The sequence below is a fragment of the Marmota marmota genome, unplaced genomic scaffold (assembly GCF_001458135.2).
Source record: "Marmota marmota marmota unplaced genomic scaffold, marMar, whole genome shotgun sequence".
Taxonomy (NCBI): Eukaryota; Metazoa; Chordata; class Mammalia; order Rodentia; family Sciuridae; genus Marmota; species Marmota marmota.
Window position 1 is genome coordinate 21,818,879 of NW_025999869.1, and position 15,323 is coordinate 21,834,201.

The 15,323-nt window shown below is 39.0% G+C and overlaps 1 long non-coding RNA gene across 1 annotated transcript in view; it reads left to right on the forward strand.

The window, feature by feature from the left end:
* Positions 1 to 3,255: 3,255 nt before the first annotated feature.
* Positions 3,256 to 15,323, forward strand: part of LOC125610581 — a 13,611-nt gene continuing 1,543 nt past the window's right edge. Inside the window, exons 1-4 of the long non-coding RNA XR_007340584.1 lie at positions 3,256 to 3,558; positions 8,250 to 8,257; positions 9,921 to 9,925; positions 11,555 to 11,560. This is a non-coding gene — a long non-coding RNA (uncharacterized LOC125610581). The remainder of the gene's footprint in view (positions 3,559 to 8,249; positions 8,258 to 9,920; positions 9,926 to 11,554; positions 11,561 to 15,323) is intronic.

Here is a 15,323-nt window from a genome sequence, read left to right on the forward strand (position 1 = left end):
AGGGCAATTACAAAAGAATGTTTCAGTCAAGTACCCTGATTTATTAAATGAAAACTTGAGAACAGGTGACAAATCAAGGAAATGGAAGAAGATGGTGCTCAAAAGCTTTTTACTGCACCTACTCAGCTGTTTCAAGACCAGCTTGAGGCTGAAGAAAAAGCAAGTTCTCAAAGATCAGAGCAGACCTCACTCTTTTCCTCCTGAAGAGATTCTTCTCCATATGGATACAGGAGAGGCTGAATACCTCCCTCGGTTGTTAGAAGATTTTGGAGATAAGGTTGCTTTTCCAGAGATCCATGTGGCTATAACAATTTAAATAATTATAGTACGACTTAGTTTGGGGAGAATAATATATTTCTCTTTCCATCATCCATTCTTCATGCATGCACATTTAAACAGCTTGATGTGTAATTGATATACATATAAATCTACATATACCACTTGTTCAATTTTCTGAGTCTATTGATTCAGCTCCTCATTTTGCCTTCTATTTATAACTAGGTACAGGTATGATATTTATTTAGGATGACTGTAACTGTTTGCCCTGTCTGTTCAGAATGGTTACATTTGAGTAATAAACTCAGGTAATTTTCAAGTTTATAATTCTTAATAACATTTGAATTCCTATGTGAATATGTATCAGTCATACAAAAATCACTAGCTCATGGTAAGAGCAAAAGTAGTCTGGGGAAGATATTTTGAAACCTCTGTATAGTTTAGCAATTCTTTTGCTAAGTACCTCCTTTTTGCTTAATAATGATAGATCATCACATTGCCAAGTTTCTGATTTTTTAAGGGAACAGAATAGTCCTAATGAAGATGTTTCTTTCTTTCTTCTTATTAACTAAAGAGAAAAGTGGTGATTAATTAGCTTATAATGTAAATGATTAATAAAATATAAAAACACATTCATAACATTGCTGGCTGATGGTTTGGCTCTAGGAATGTCCCTGGAAAAGCTCATGTGTTAGGCAACGTGGCAATGTGCAGAGGTGGAAAGACTGAGTCATGAAAGCCGTAACCTCAGCAGTGGATGAGTCCATTTGAAGGATTAATGATTTGAATGGACAGCTGGGTGCCAACCGTGGGTGGTGGGACTTGGCTGGAGGAGGCAGGTCCTTGGGGGTGTGGTCTTGGACTATATCTCTTCCCAGGCTCCTCCCTCTTTCTCTGCTTCCTGGCTGCCATGAGCTTAGGGGTTCTCCTCCACCAGGCCCTTCTGCCATGGTTTTCAGCCTGACCTCCGACAGTGGAATCATCTAAAATGTGCCCTCTCCACTTCTGGGAGGTGGCCTGTGAGAGAAGGAGAGCCACAGGCTGCTGCAGGAGCATTGCTGGCCAGTCCGCAGCCCTGTGCCAAAAGGCCATATGTGGGCAGCCTGATGCCCAGCGCTGACACCTGGACAAGAACCATGGCAGGCCTGTAATCCCAATGGCTCAGGAGGCTGAGGCAAGAGGATCGATATTCAAGGCCAGCCTCAGCAATTTAGCAAGGCCCTAAGCAACTTAGGGACACCCTGTCTCTAAAGAAAATATAAAAGGGCTGGGAATGTGGCTCAATGGTTAAGCTCTCCTGGGTTCAATCCTTGAACAACAACAAAAAAAGAACCTAGTCTTATACTGCAGCTGCGCTGGGACTCTGTGGTAGCAGCGCCAGAGTCTGGGTTGTGCCTCAACCTCTACCCAGTCCCACGTTCAACCTAACCTGCCGCCAAGGAATGTCAGCCAAGTCCAAGGGGAGTGTCTTCCTCTGGTCCAGCTGAGCAGCGTTAGGCCAGAAGCTTCCAAAAGCAAGATGAGGGAAATGATCAGATCACTGGGAGTGTGTGGAACTAGCCCTCAGGCGACCAGAAGGACCTACCTGGTTAAAGAACTTGAGGTGAGAGGTGGGGAATTAGCAGGGATTTCAGGACTCTTGGTCTACTCGGGCTTCTGGGATCTCCAGATTTTCCAGTTCCTGGGAACTACAGAAAGACCCCTTCAGGTGGGCTTTCTTTGCTTAGGAGACTCCTGAGAGGAGTGGCTGCACTTTCTTTTTTCAATCAGAAAGAAAATCAACTAGAGATTTAATGGGTGGACCTGGGATGATGTGAGGGTAAACACTAGTATGTCTCTGTATCTGAGTGTGTGTGGTGTGGGAGGAAGGGCTTCATGGTGGGCGAGAAGGGGGTCAGCAGAGGAGAACTTGGGGAACCAGACAGGCACATGGAAGGTGCTCCTCTCCTGCACTTGCTCCCCCTCCCCACCCTTAAGAATACTATGTATATACTAATGTATATACTTAAGAATACTAAGCAGGAGTCAAAGGGACCCGATTTGGGGTCCTGGGCCAGGGCATGGAGGACATTGTGAGGTCCTCCCAGCCTCTGGAGCCCCTGGAAGGAAGCCGACCTGGGTGCCAACAGGAGAATCCAGCTTTGGGGATGTGGAACAGGCCTGGGACTTACTCACTTTCAAGTTCCTGAAGCAGCCCTTGTTCACCTCCACATGTCCCTCCCAGTAATTTTGGGCCTTTGTTCCAATCTGTTTGTCCTTCCTTTCTCTTTCCTTTCATCTGTAACCACTAGACATTGAACCTGGGGTCAGTAGACAGATAAGTTGTGTGTGTGTGTGTGTGTGTGTGTGTGTGTGTGAGAGAGAGAGAGAGAGAGAGAGAGAGAGAGACTGATAAACACTCTGGGGTCTTGCCACCTCCTAGGTCTATGGAACTGGGACTGTTTTCCATATTGCTGCTGTTTTTGACCTCTGTGTTGGCATTTTGCTTCCCCCTTCCCTCCCTTTCTTCTTCCCACCTGTCTATACACAGTCTCTCCGTAAAACGTGGACCCAAGAGACAACCTAGTCTCATGTAAAGATGCAGAAATAATGTACCGGAACCCAATGCTGGTGGAAGACTGTTGTACAATAGTTTGGTCACAATCTTAGGGCCAAAAAGCAAGATCCTCCTGCCTACTTCCTAATAAAATCTGTGCTTGTAGGAAAAGGTCTTTTTTAAACAAAAGAGGACATAAAGTGAAAAGCAAAAGTAAATACAGGCCATGTTTGCATGGGTATCTGTTGGGGTTTAAGTGTGCAGAGTTTAGCTCCCTCAGGCCTGACTTTTTGCAAGAGCTGTGGCTGTGATTTAGGTCAGCTGAGGCAAACCTCAGCTAGGAGGAGGAAACGTTCTCTTCCCCTTATCGCAAGGCACAAGTTCTGCATGGTTTGGCCAAGAGGAAGAAGCTTCCTGCATACTTATCCTGGGAACAGTACATTCTAAAGAAACAAATGCATCCTCAGGGGACTAGATAATGTCTACAAAGAACTTTAGGAGGGTACTTATCAAACAAACAGGAACAATCTGAATCTAGCTCTGTGTATCCGCTGAGGCATGATATTTGGGCAATGTGGGCAACGTGATATTAAAGAATTGCTTGCTTTGTTAGAAGAAGTGTATAAAAGGAACTTGCAAATAAACCTCAGCATGCAGTTGTGATTGCTGCCTTGGCTCTGCATCCCCTGTGTCCTGGTTATTTCACGACCCTTACCCAGGGACCCGAATGCTCTAGACGTTCACAGGTATCCTTTTGAATTTTTCAATATTCCATACACATTCTTAAAATTTTGTGTGTATACAAATGAACTGTATTGTGTGTAGTGTTCAGAAACTTGCTTTTCACCATTAAGTCACTTAGATTTTTTTTCCTATCAGCACAAGTGAAAGTAACATTTTTTTCTAACTGCAGTATAGTGTTCCATTTAAGAAGTCTATGCTGTAATCAATTTTCTGGTTTTTGGTTTTTTAGATTGTGACCGAGTATTGTACAACAATCTTCCACCAGTAATGGGTTCGGGTACATTATTTCTGCATCTTTACGTGAGACTAGTTTTGTATCTTGTTCATTTTAGGGAGAGACTGTGAAGGGGTCCACTTCCTGGTCTTTTATGGCAAGAGTTTCCTATCTGAAGTAGAATAGGCTGTCACTGATGTACAGAAATGCCTTCGATTTATGGGTGTTGATTTTATATCCTGTTAGTTTGCTGAATTCATTTATTATTCTAGAAGTTTTCTGGTGGAATTTTTTGGGTCTTCTAGGTTTAGAATCATGTCGTCAGCAAATAGTGCTAATTTGAGTACTTCTTTTCCCATTTATTTCTTTTGTATCAGTATCTTTCAGTATCCCATTTATTTCTTTTGTCTAATTGCTGTGGCCAGTGTTTTAAGAACTATGTTAAATAGAAGTGGTGAAAGAGGGCATCCCTGTTATGTTCCAGTTTGTAGAGAAAATGTTTTCAGTTTTCTCCATTTAGAATGATGTTGGCCTGGGGCTTAGCATAGATAGCATTTACAATGTGAGAATATTGTTTTACAATGATCCTATTATCCCTAGTTCTTCTAGTGTTTTGAACATGAAATAGTGCTGTATTTTGTCAAATGTTTTTTTTTCTGTATCTATTGAGATGATCATATGATTCTTTTGATGTGATGAATTACATTTATTGATTTCCATATGTTGAACCAACCTTGCATCCCTGGGATTCACCCCACTTGATCATGGTGCACTATCTTTTTGATATGTTTTGTATTTAATTTGCCAGAATTTCATTGAGAATTTTTGCATCTATGTTCATTAGAGATATTGGTCTGAAGTTTTCTTTCTTTGATGTGTCTTTGCCTGGTTTTGGAATCAGGGTGATATTGGCCTCATAGAATGAGTTTGGAAGTGTTCCCTCTTTTTCTATTTCATGAAATAATTTGTAAAGTATTGGTATTAGTTCTTCTTTAAAGGTTTTATAGAACTCAGCTGTGTATCCATCCACTCCTGGATTTTTCTTGGTTGGTAAGCTTCCGATGGTGTCTTCTATTTCACTGCTTGAAATTGATCTGTTTAAATTGTGTATATCAACCTGATTCAGTTTGTGCAAATCATATGACTCTAGAAATTTGCCAATGCTTTTGATATTCTCTATTTTATTGGAGTACAAGTTTTCAAAATAATTTCTAATTATCTTCTGATTTCTGCAGGGTCTGGCATGATATTTCCTTTTTCATCATGTATGTTAGTGATTTGAGTTTTCTATGTCCTCTTCATTAGCATGGCTAAGGGTTTATCAATTATTTATTTTTTCAAAGAAACAACTTTTTGTTTTGTCAATTTTGTCAATTGACAAATCTTTTGTTTCAATTTCATTGATTTCAGCTCTGATTTTGATTGTTTCCTGTGTTCTGCTGATTTGGGTGTTAATTTGTTCTTCTTTTTCTAGGGCTTTGTGATGTAATGTTAGGTCATTTATCTGTTGACTTTTTCTTCTTTTAAGGAAAGAACTCCATGCAGTGAACTTTCCTCATAGTATTGCTTCATAGTTTCCAAGATATTTTGATATGTTGTATCAGTGTTTTCATTTACCTTGAAGAATTTTTTAAATCTCCTCTTTGATGTCTTTTGCAACCTACTATTCAATCAGTAGCATATTATTTTGTCTCCAGTGGTTGGAGTAGCTTCTATTTTTATTTTGTCATTGATTTCTAATTTCATTCCATTATGATCTGACAGAATGCAGGGTAGTATCTCTACTTTTTTGTATTTGTTAAGAGTTACTTTGTGGCATAATATATGGTCTGTTTTAAAGAAGTATCCACGTGCTGCTGAGAAGAAAGTGTATTCTCTTGTTGATGGATAAAATATTCTATATATGTCAGTTAAGTCTAAGTTATTAATTGTATTATTGAGTTCTATAGTTTCTTTGCTCAGATTTTGTTTGGAAGATCTATCCAGTGGTGAAAGAGGGGTGTTAAAGTCACCCAGAATTAATATGTTGTGGTCTATTTGACTCTTGAAAGAGTTTGATGAACGTAGATGCTCCATTGTTTGGGGCATTTATATTTAAAATTGTTATGTCTTGATGTATGGTTCTCTTGAGCAATATGAAATGTCCTTCTTTATCCCTTTTTATTAACTTTGGCTTGAAGTCTGCTTAATTTGATATGAGGATGGAACCCCCTCCTTGTTTCCATAGTCCATATGAGTGTTATGTTTTTTCTCAAATTTTCACCTGCAGTCTGTGGATGTCTTTTCCTATGAGATAAGTCTCTTCCAGGAAGTATATTTTTTAATTAATTTTTTATTTATATATGACAGTGGAATGCTTTACAATTCATATTACACATATAGAGCATAATTTTTCACATCTCTGGTTGTATTTAAAGTATATTCACATCAATTCATGTCTTCATACCTGTACTTTGGATAATGATGTCCATGATATTCCACCATCATTTCTAACCCCATGCCCCCTCCTTTCCCTCTCACCCCTCTGTCCTATCTAGAGTTCATCTTTCCTCCCATGCTCCCCCTCCCAACCCCATTATAAATCAGCCTCCTTATATCAGAGAAAACATTTTGGCATTTGTTTTTTTGGGATTGACTAACTTCACTTAGCACTATCTTCCCCAACTCCATCCATTTACCTGCAAATGCCATGATTTTATTCTTTTATATTGCTGAGTAATATTCCATTGTGTGTATATGCCACATTTTTTTATCCACTCATCTATTGAATAACATCTAGTTTGATTCCACAGTTTAGCTATTGAGAATTGTGCTGCTACAAAAATTGATGTGGCTGTGTCCCTGTAATATGCTGTTTTTAATTCAGTCTTCCAGTCTATATTTTTTGTTTGGTGAGTTTAGACCATTGACATTCAGAGTTATTATTATACATGGTTTGTATTCCTGGTCATTTTTGTTTATTTTTGGTATTTAACTTGACTTGTTTTCTCCTTTGATTTGTTTTTTCTTTAGTGTAATACCTCCCTCTGCTGATTTTCATTGTTGTTTTCATTTTCCTTTCATGAAATATTTTGCCAAGAATGTTCTGTAGTTCAGGCTTTCTAGTTGTAAATTCTATTAACTTTTGTTTTTCATGAAATATATTTATTTCATCATCAAATCTAAAGCTTAATTTTGCTTGATATAAGATTCTTGGTTGGCATCCATTTTCTTTCAGATCTTGGTATATGTTTTTCCAGGTTCTTCTAGCTTTCATTGTCTGGGTTAAAAAATTTGCAGGTGTTCTCCCTATATGTACTATATGTAATCTGATTCCTTTATCTTGTGTTTTAAAACGCTCTCTTTATTCTGTATGCTAGGCATTTTCATTATAATGTGCCTTGGTGTGGATCGATTTTGATTTTATCAATTTGGTGTCCTGTAAGCCTCTTCTATTTGATTTTCCAATTCATTTTTCATGTTTGAAAATTTTTCTGGTATTATTTCATTGAATAGATTGTTTATTCCTTTGGCTTGGAGCTCTTCCTTCCTCTATCCCCCAAATTCTTAAATTTGTCTTTTTATGTTATGGCATATTTTTTGAATGCTCTGCTCATGGTTTCTTACAATCTTCACTGTGTGGTCTACATTCTTTTCAAGATTACATATTTTGTCTTCCTTGTCTGAGGTCCTGTCTTCCAAGTGGTCTAATCTGTTGGTGATACTTTCAATTGAGCTTTTAATTGGGTTTATTGTTCCTTTTCTTTCAAGGATTTCTGTTTCGGTTGTTTTTTTGTTTTGTTTTGTTTGCTTGATTGTTTGTTTTTTTTTTAGAATCTCTGTCTCCTTATTGAAGTAATCTTTTGCTTCCTGTATTTGCTTATGTAGCTCTTTATTGAAATGATCTTTTGCTGCCTGTATTTGCTCTTTTATATCATCCTTTAATTCACATAATATTTTAATTATGTACATCCTGAACTCCTTATCTGTAATTTCTTCTGTTGTGCTGGCCATGTATTCTAATAATGTGGTATCTTCATTTGTTTGGGGCATTTTCGTCTTTCTTTTTTTTTTTTCATGTTATTCATGTGTCTTCCCTTCTAGCACATCAGATCTGAGGTGATACTGCTTTTACCCTATAGGCTTATAGTGCCCCTGCAGGGTTCCAAACCTCTCCTTTGAGGAGAGAAACAGTGTCAACTGATCCCGATACAAACAATAAACAACATTAAACCAAATAGCTGCTATTAAGACATTTACAATTTTGTTGCAATAAACAAACATGGTGAGTTCAATTATTCACTACAATATAAAGAGTAGGTTTGCAAAAGTGTTTATGGTTTCTGATGCTGGACAAGGAACCAGGGGTGAGGTGTAGGATGAGATGTTGAGGGGGTAGGAGGTAAGGATACAGAGTTATTAGATCTTAAGAAGTGTGAAAGAGGAATCTAAAGAAGTTGGTTAGTAGCAAAAGAAGAGAGAGAAAGTGATTTTGGGGAGACAAGTAAGTGGGAAGACAAAGAAAAAGTGATTTGGGGGAGACAAGTAAGAAGGAAGAGTACAAAAAAACAAACATAAATATTAAGAAAAAGAAAGAATTTGGGACAATTTAACTGTCAAAAATAAACATGGGATTTCCTCCCATCATCTCTCAAAGGGAGCAAAATTGTCCCACATACAATTATTATTATTACTATTTCAGAAAGCCAAATGGAATTATATAAGGTGAACAAAAACATAATTTCAGAATTATAGGATGAGAAATGACATCTGAGATGCCTTGATTATTATGTTTCTTTTTGAAATTAATGTCTACATTATTATACTTTAGAGATGAAAGAAGGGCAACTAATATGCCTGGAATTAAAAGATATCTGGATAGTATTTATTTCATAGAAAAAAATAGGTTGTACATTATGCAAATTAGGGTATATAATACTATATAGGACTATTTCCCTAGTTCCACACAATGAACTCTATGCCAGAGAGAAATATGTTAATATTTATATATAAATATATATTATTTATATAAATTATATATAATATGCATGTATATTATATGTATATTTATATATAGTAACCTACAAAATTATAATCTATAAAAATTATATACATAAAAACCCATAATATATTTTCTAATGTGGAAAGAGTTTCAGGATATATTACTTCATTTTTTTAAAATATAGAAAATTATTTATAGTTTTCACCTCTTAAAAAATGTGAGAAAACAACATATATTTATGTTTATTTATACTGCAAAATGTTGGATGTATGTAATAAACCAATAAAATGGGGGATGTTTGTGTACATATTTTTATATAGTTTTAGTTTTGAATAATTGAATTATATTATTTTTATGAAAATAAACTAAAATTAACAAGTAATATGAATATTCCTGTTGATATTTTGGGATTTTATACTAAGTACTTATGTAATAATATTAAAAAGGTATAATAAAAAATAAAATAATAAATATTTAATATATAAGAAAGTTGTAACAAATTATCTTATACAAGAGAATACTATGCAAATTTTAAAAAGATATCGTAATTAAGTGTGTGACCTAAAAAAAAGATGTTGTATTAGCTTTTTGTTATTGTGATAACTAATAAAACTGAGATAAACAGCTTTAAAAAAAAAAGAAAGAAAAAAATGTAAAAATAGGAATTAAAGAATATACAACACAACTGTAAATATACTATTCAGACATTCCAGACTTCACTATCCTAATTCATGCGAAGTACTTCGTTTTACAAATGTTGGGGGTGTGAGGGCAGGAGAAGAGAGAGAGAAAAGAGAAAAAAAATTCGAAGGAAGATACAAGGATTGTTTCTGTTGGAGTTCAGCATCTTTTCTGCTTCCCTTCTCATCCAATAGGTGGAGTTGTCTGGTTTTTGCTGGATTTCCACCCTTAGGGTGGTGAAGGTTACCAGGGTGGGAGGGTTGGTCTTGGGTGCAGGGTTCCTGGAAGTGGGGTATAACACCTTCCACTCCCTGATGGGAGACTGCACCACAAGGATCTCCTTTGGTGCCTGCTCTTGTGAGTGGGCACCCTTTCTTGTTTCCTTGTATGGCCTTTAGACCTCACGATTCCTGGTCTCTAATTCACTCTCTAAACTATATCTCACCTCCTCCTTTCTAATTCCCAATCAGGAACCTTTCTCTCTGGAGGTCTTGTGGGCTGTGCTCTGGGGGCTGTGCACCTGTCCTGGGAGCTGTTATGTATTGGGCAGTTCAGGACCTGTTTTATGAGATATCGACCTGCTGAGTAGTTGCACGCACAGTTAGCAGCTGCTGGGGGGAGGGGCTAGTTGGTGACTTGCAGTACCTTGATATTACTTCTAAGCCCCAGCAGGTGTCCCAAGCTGGGAGTTGCCCCAACTAAAGATGGCGAGGAAGGTGTCCCAAGATGAAGATGGCTGCTTTCAGTGATGGGGCTTCAGGTCAGATGGGGCCCGGTGGTGGTGTTGAGTGGTGTGTTCAGAGATGCAGCTCTGTGGTGTGCAGCATTGTGGCTAGAAGCTGTTTCCAGACCCAGTGTGCTGTTCCCAGGTGCAGGCTACCATGTGTAAGGGACTATGGCAGTAGTTGCAGTGACCCAGGTTAGAGGTGACCAGAAGAGCCCCATGTTGGTAGATGGGGGTCCACCTGGGAGCGATGGCTGAGTGTCCTGAATGGGAGCCACAGCTGAGACTCCTGCACCAGTGCCAATGCCGGTGGTCTTACTCAGGCACCCTGCGATTCTGCATAGAGGAGTGGCTGGGTTCTGCACTGATGCTGAGGCCTGGAGACCTATGCGACGGAGCCATGATTCCTGTGCAGGAGCAGCTGTTGGGGGTTCTCTAATCACTGGCAGGAAACCAGTATTCCCACTACTTGAATCCCAGGTCCTGGAGTGACACAGAATGCAGCCTCCCTCTAGCTCCCTATCTTGGATCCTTACCTCTTTCTGATTCTGAGGTACTTTTTCTCTGATGAACTTGTTCAGCATGACTATTTTAAACAAATCTATATTCTCTATGTTTATTTCTTTATCTTGTCATCTTGTCTTTAAGTTTTTGTTTATTAAATCAGGGTACTTAAGCTTTGTACTTTGAAACATTAATTTGTAATTGCCCTTCCATTCCTTTGGTTAATATTTAATTTATAAAGGTAATTGTTTACTTCTGTATTTCATCCTGTTTTGCTTGATTTGTTTTTACAGTTGCTGTGTCATTTTTCCCCAAGATTTCTACTCTCATATTGCTACATTTTACTATAGGTAAAATTTTTGATACATTCTGACTGTATTTGGTGTAATAGGATGAAGAATGAACTTTCTCCTCCCAATCCCCCAACCCTCCACCAAAAAAAAAAACAAAACCCAACCACATGTTAACCACCTAATCCCTAGAAGCTAGGAATATGTGATATTCAGGTTAAGAATAAGACTTTGCAGATGAAATTAAGTTGATAATTTTGAATGAAAAGAATTTCCTGGATCATCTGTGTACAGCCAAGGTCATCACAATGGCCTTTATGAGAGACAGCTAAGAGGCTGCTGGACAGAGTGGAGCTGTGACCATGAGCAGATGTTGGACTGATGCCTTTTGAAGATGAAAAATGTGAACATCAGCTAGGAAGGCCGGCAGCTCTGGGACCTGAAAAATAATGAAAAGGGAAAGATCTTCCTGTAAGGCTTCCAGACAGGGGCAGCCCTGCTGACACCCTGTGGCCTGCAGTCCAGAGGGGACATTTGACATGCAGAACTATAAGATAATATGTTGTATTTTAATCCATTAAATCTAGAAAATGCATATGATAAGTTGTATGTTATGTGCATATTTTATGAATCATTGCTTAATTGTTCTTCAATAGTTACACAAATCAATACTTCATTTTAGTTCATGAAAATACTTCATTACCCTATATTCTCATAAGCATTTGGTATATTATGACCCTTGTTTGCCAATTGGATACATAAAAGAGAGCATTGATTTTCATTACACCTAGAGTAGTCAGCCTATAGGAGTGAAGGAGAGTGTACGGGTCTGGTGCATGGAAATTACTAAGATTCAGAGTAAACACATATTCAACTTAAAAGATGAGCTACATTCTACACTGGGTGGGAGGTAAAATAAATCTGCATCAGAACTGAATCTCTGTACAGGACCTACATGTTTCCACAACATGGACTGGGCCTTCAGACAGAATGGGATCTTCAGGCCTGACAAAAACTGAATTCCTGAGAAAAGGCTAGGTGTGGAGAAGCCAAGGTTATCTTCTTTCTACTAATGTGGAAGTGATGAGGCAGAAGAGAAGAGTCTGGCTGTGAAGATGCAGGAAACTCTTGGCAGAAGCAGGGAAAATTCAACAACTGCTAGGAGTGTATGAATAGATGAGATGTTCTCAGACCCACACCTCCATTCCTACATGCATCTCACCTAGGTTTCTACATAGTGCAAACTGTATTCATGATATAAATCCCTTAATTTTCTAATGAAACAAGTATTGTTTTCAGTCTTATCCTCTCTAGTAGTTCCATAACCTCACTGTTGAGAGCTGTAGCCGAAGCGCCCCAGCAAACTTCCAGCTGATTGGCTCCTCTGTGGTGATGCTCATTGGGCTGTTTCCCCACCCTTTCAGACCACGGAGCTGCTCACTGGGGGACTCTTTTGGCTCCACCCATGCAACCCAGCCAATCTGCCTCAAGAGCGGGGACCTAAGGGTTCAGGTTGAGGTGCTTGCCGGAAGAGCCGGTGGTGGCAGTTGGACTCTCGAGGAATTCCTGGAGAGCTCACGTGGTGCAGCATGTGTTCAAAAAATAAAGTTTGTTCCTGCTTGACAAGTGGCTTGTGGATTGTGCCCAGCCAGACTGGGCACATTTGGGGGCCCATACAGGGAACGACTGAGGGTAAGTGATAAGGCAAACTGCTCGCCCCTGAGGGCAGGGTGAGAGGATGGGTAGCCATTTTAAGATTCTTCTTTTGTTTTGTTTCACTTTTGTTTTAAGTTGCCTGTCCCTGGAGATGAGTGAGACGGAAGAAAAACTGCTCACATCTGAGGAAAAACTATTTGCATCTGAGGAACAGATAGGGATAAAGGATAGACGGACATTTCAGGAGGATAGAAAGGCTGATATAATGAATTTTTGTTCCATTTTGGTTTCATTTTGTCTTGGTTTTCTTTTGCATTATCTTAGTGAGGGGTATCTTTGTCACAGAAATATGGAATTAAAAATTAGTAAAAAACAAACCAAAAAAATGTTAAGTAAATTGTTAGAGGAAGGAGGCACCCCAGTAAAATCAAAAACAGGGCATACATTAAGACGATACAAAGGTGTAGCCCATGGTTCATTAAAGAGGGGTTATTAAATATATCACAATGGAACCATCATGGTGAAGATTTAAAAAGGATAGAAGAGGAAAACCCAGGAACTCTGCCAGTTGGCACATTGCCATTGTGGATGATGATACGATTTTGTTTGCCTAGTCCAAATCTTTCAGTTCAGATTATGGTAGAAGACAGATCAGGAAAAAGAGGAGGCCTCTTGAGATAGTCAGAAAGGGGAAGAAAGTTTAGAGCAGAAAAAGCTATCAGGGGAAAAGTTACAACAGGAGGCTGCTACTAACACCTTTCTATCATCAGAGGGCGTAAGTGTCTGACCAACAGCTCCACCTATGGACACAACATATGCTGAGTGGCCCTCAACCCCTGTAGTTGATAGATGGGATCCTGAGACAGGACCTCAAAGATTAGCATGCCCTGTATTTGAGCAGGCAGGAGGGCAGTGAATTCACCATGCTTTAGATTTCAAAACAGTGAAGCAGCTAAAAGAGGCTGTAACAACCTATGGTCCTCAAGCATCCTTCACTTAAGCATGGTCGAATCCATTACCAACTTGAACATGACGCCAGCAGATTGGACTAGCATGTGTAAAGCTGTGCTAAATGGAGGACAATACCTGTTATGGAAAGTTGCCAATGAGGAATTTTGCAAGGAGACGGCTAGGTGAAATGCAGTAGCCGGTTATCCTCAGAGAAATCTAGATATGTTGTTAGGAAAGGGACCTTATGAGGGCCAGCAGCAACAAATTGGATATAATCCTGCCATATACTCACAAATTACTGCAGATGTGGTTAGAGCACAGAAGACTTTACAAGGACATGGAGATTTACAAGGTCAATTATGTAAGGTAATACAAGGAGCTAATGAACCTTACACTGAATTTGTAGACAGGCTTATTCAAACAGCTACCAGAGTTTTGGGGGATACAGAACAATGACATTAATTAAACAGCTAGCCTTTGAGCAAGCAAATCAATGGTGCAAGGAGGCCATTAGACCATGGAAACATGAAGATTTAAAAACATATATTAAATTATGTAGAGACATTAATGAACAAAGGCAAGTCTTGGCAGCTACAGTACAACAGGCTTTAGATGCCAGGCCAAAAACATGCTACAATTGTGAACAAACAGGACATTTTTAAAGGAATTGCCCCATAGGAGGAGGGTTTAACAAAACTAGGTATCAAAGGGGTAGAATACCGGGTATTTGCCCACGATGCCATAGAGGGAGACATTGGGTTAATGAATGCCATTCTCAAACCACCATAGAGGGAACTCCATTATCAAAAAATGGACAAGGACCAGGTGTTTACCCACGATATCGTGGAGAAAGGCATCGGGCTTCATTGCCAAAAAATGGACAGGGGGGCCCAATGCTCAGGGCCCACGACCACAAATATACGGGGCACTGGAGGATCCCAGCAACACCATCAGGGTAGTACCCAGGACACATTATCCATTAGATCCCTAACTAGACAAACCAGAGGAAGCACAGGATTGGACATCTTCGCCTCCACCAGAACAGTACTAACTCCAGAGATGAGAGTTCAAATCATTCCCACAGGGGTAAAAGGACCTCTTCCCAAAGGAATAGTAGGCTTATTATTGGGGCACAGTTCTTCTACTCTAAAAGGACTTATGATAAGTCCTGGGGTAATTGATCCCGATTATGAAGGTGAAATAAAAATTATAGCCAGTTCTTCAAGGGGTATATGAGTAATTTCACCAGGAGATAGAATAGCACAGTTAATAATACCCAGCCTATATGATAAATTTTCCAGTCATACTGTACAAAGAGGTTCCAGGGGATTAGGCTCCACAGGTGTAGATTGGGCTATGCTTTCTTTAAATTTAGATTCCTGCCCCATGCTAAAACTAAATATTCAAGGACATGAATTTAATGGGCTACTGGATACAGGTGCAGACCTTAGCATCATCTCTCGTCAAGAGTGGCCAAAACATTGGCAGTTACAACAAGCCACTCAAACGCTTCGAGGCCTAGGAGTGGCAACTAATCCCCATAGAAGTGCAATGGTATTAAGATTGGAAGGATCCTGAAGGATATGAAGGAACTATACAGCCATATGTATTGGACCATCTTACTATAAATTTATGGGGACGAGATGCCCTAGATCAATTAGGTTTGACATTAACAAATAACATCAATCCAAATGTGTCCACTATTATGGCTAGACAAAGTTTTAGGAAAGGAAAAAGATTAGGAGAACAAGAACAAGGTATAGCAG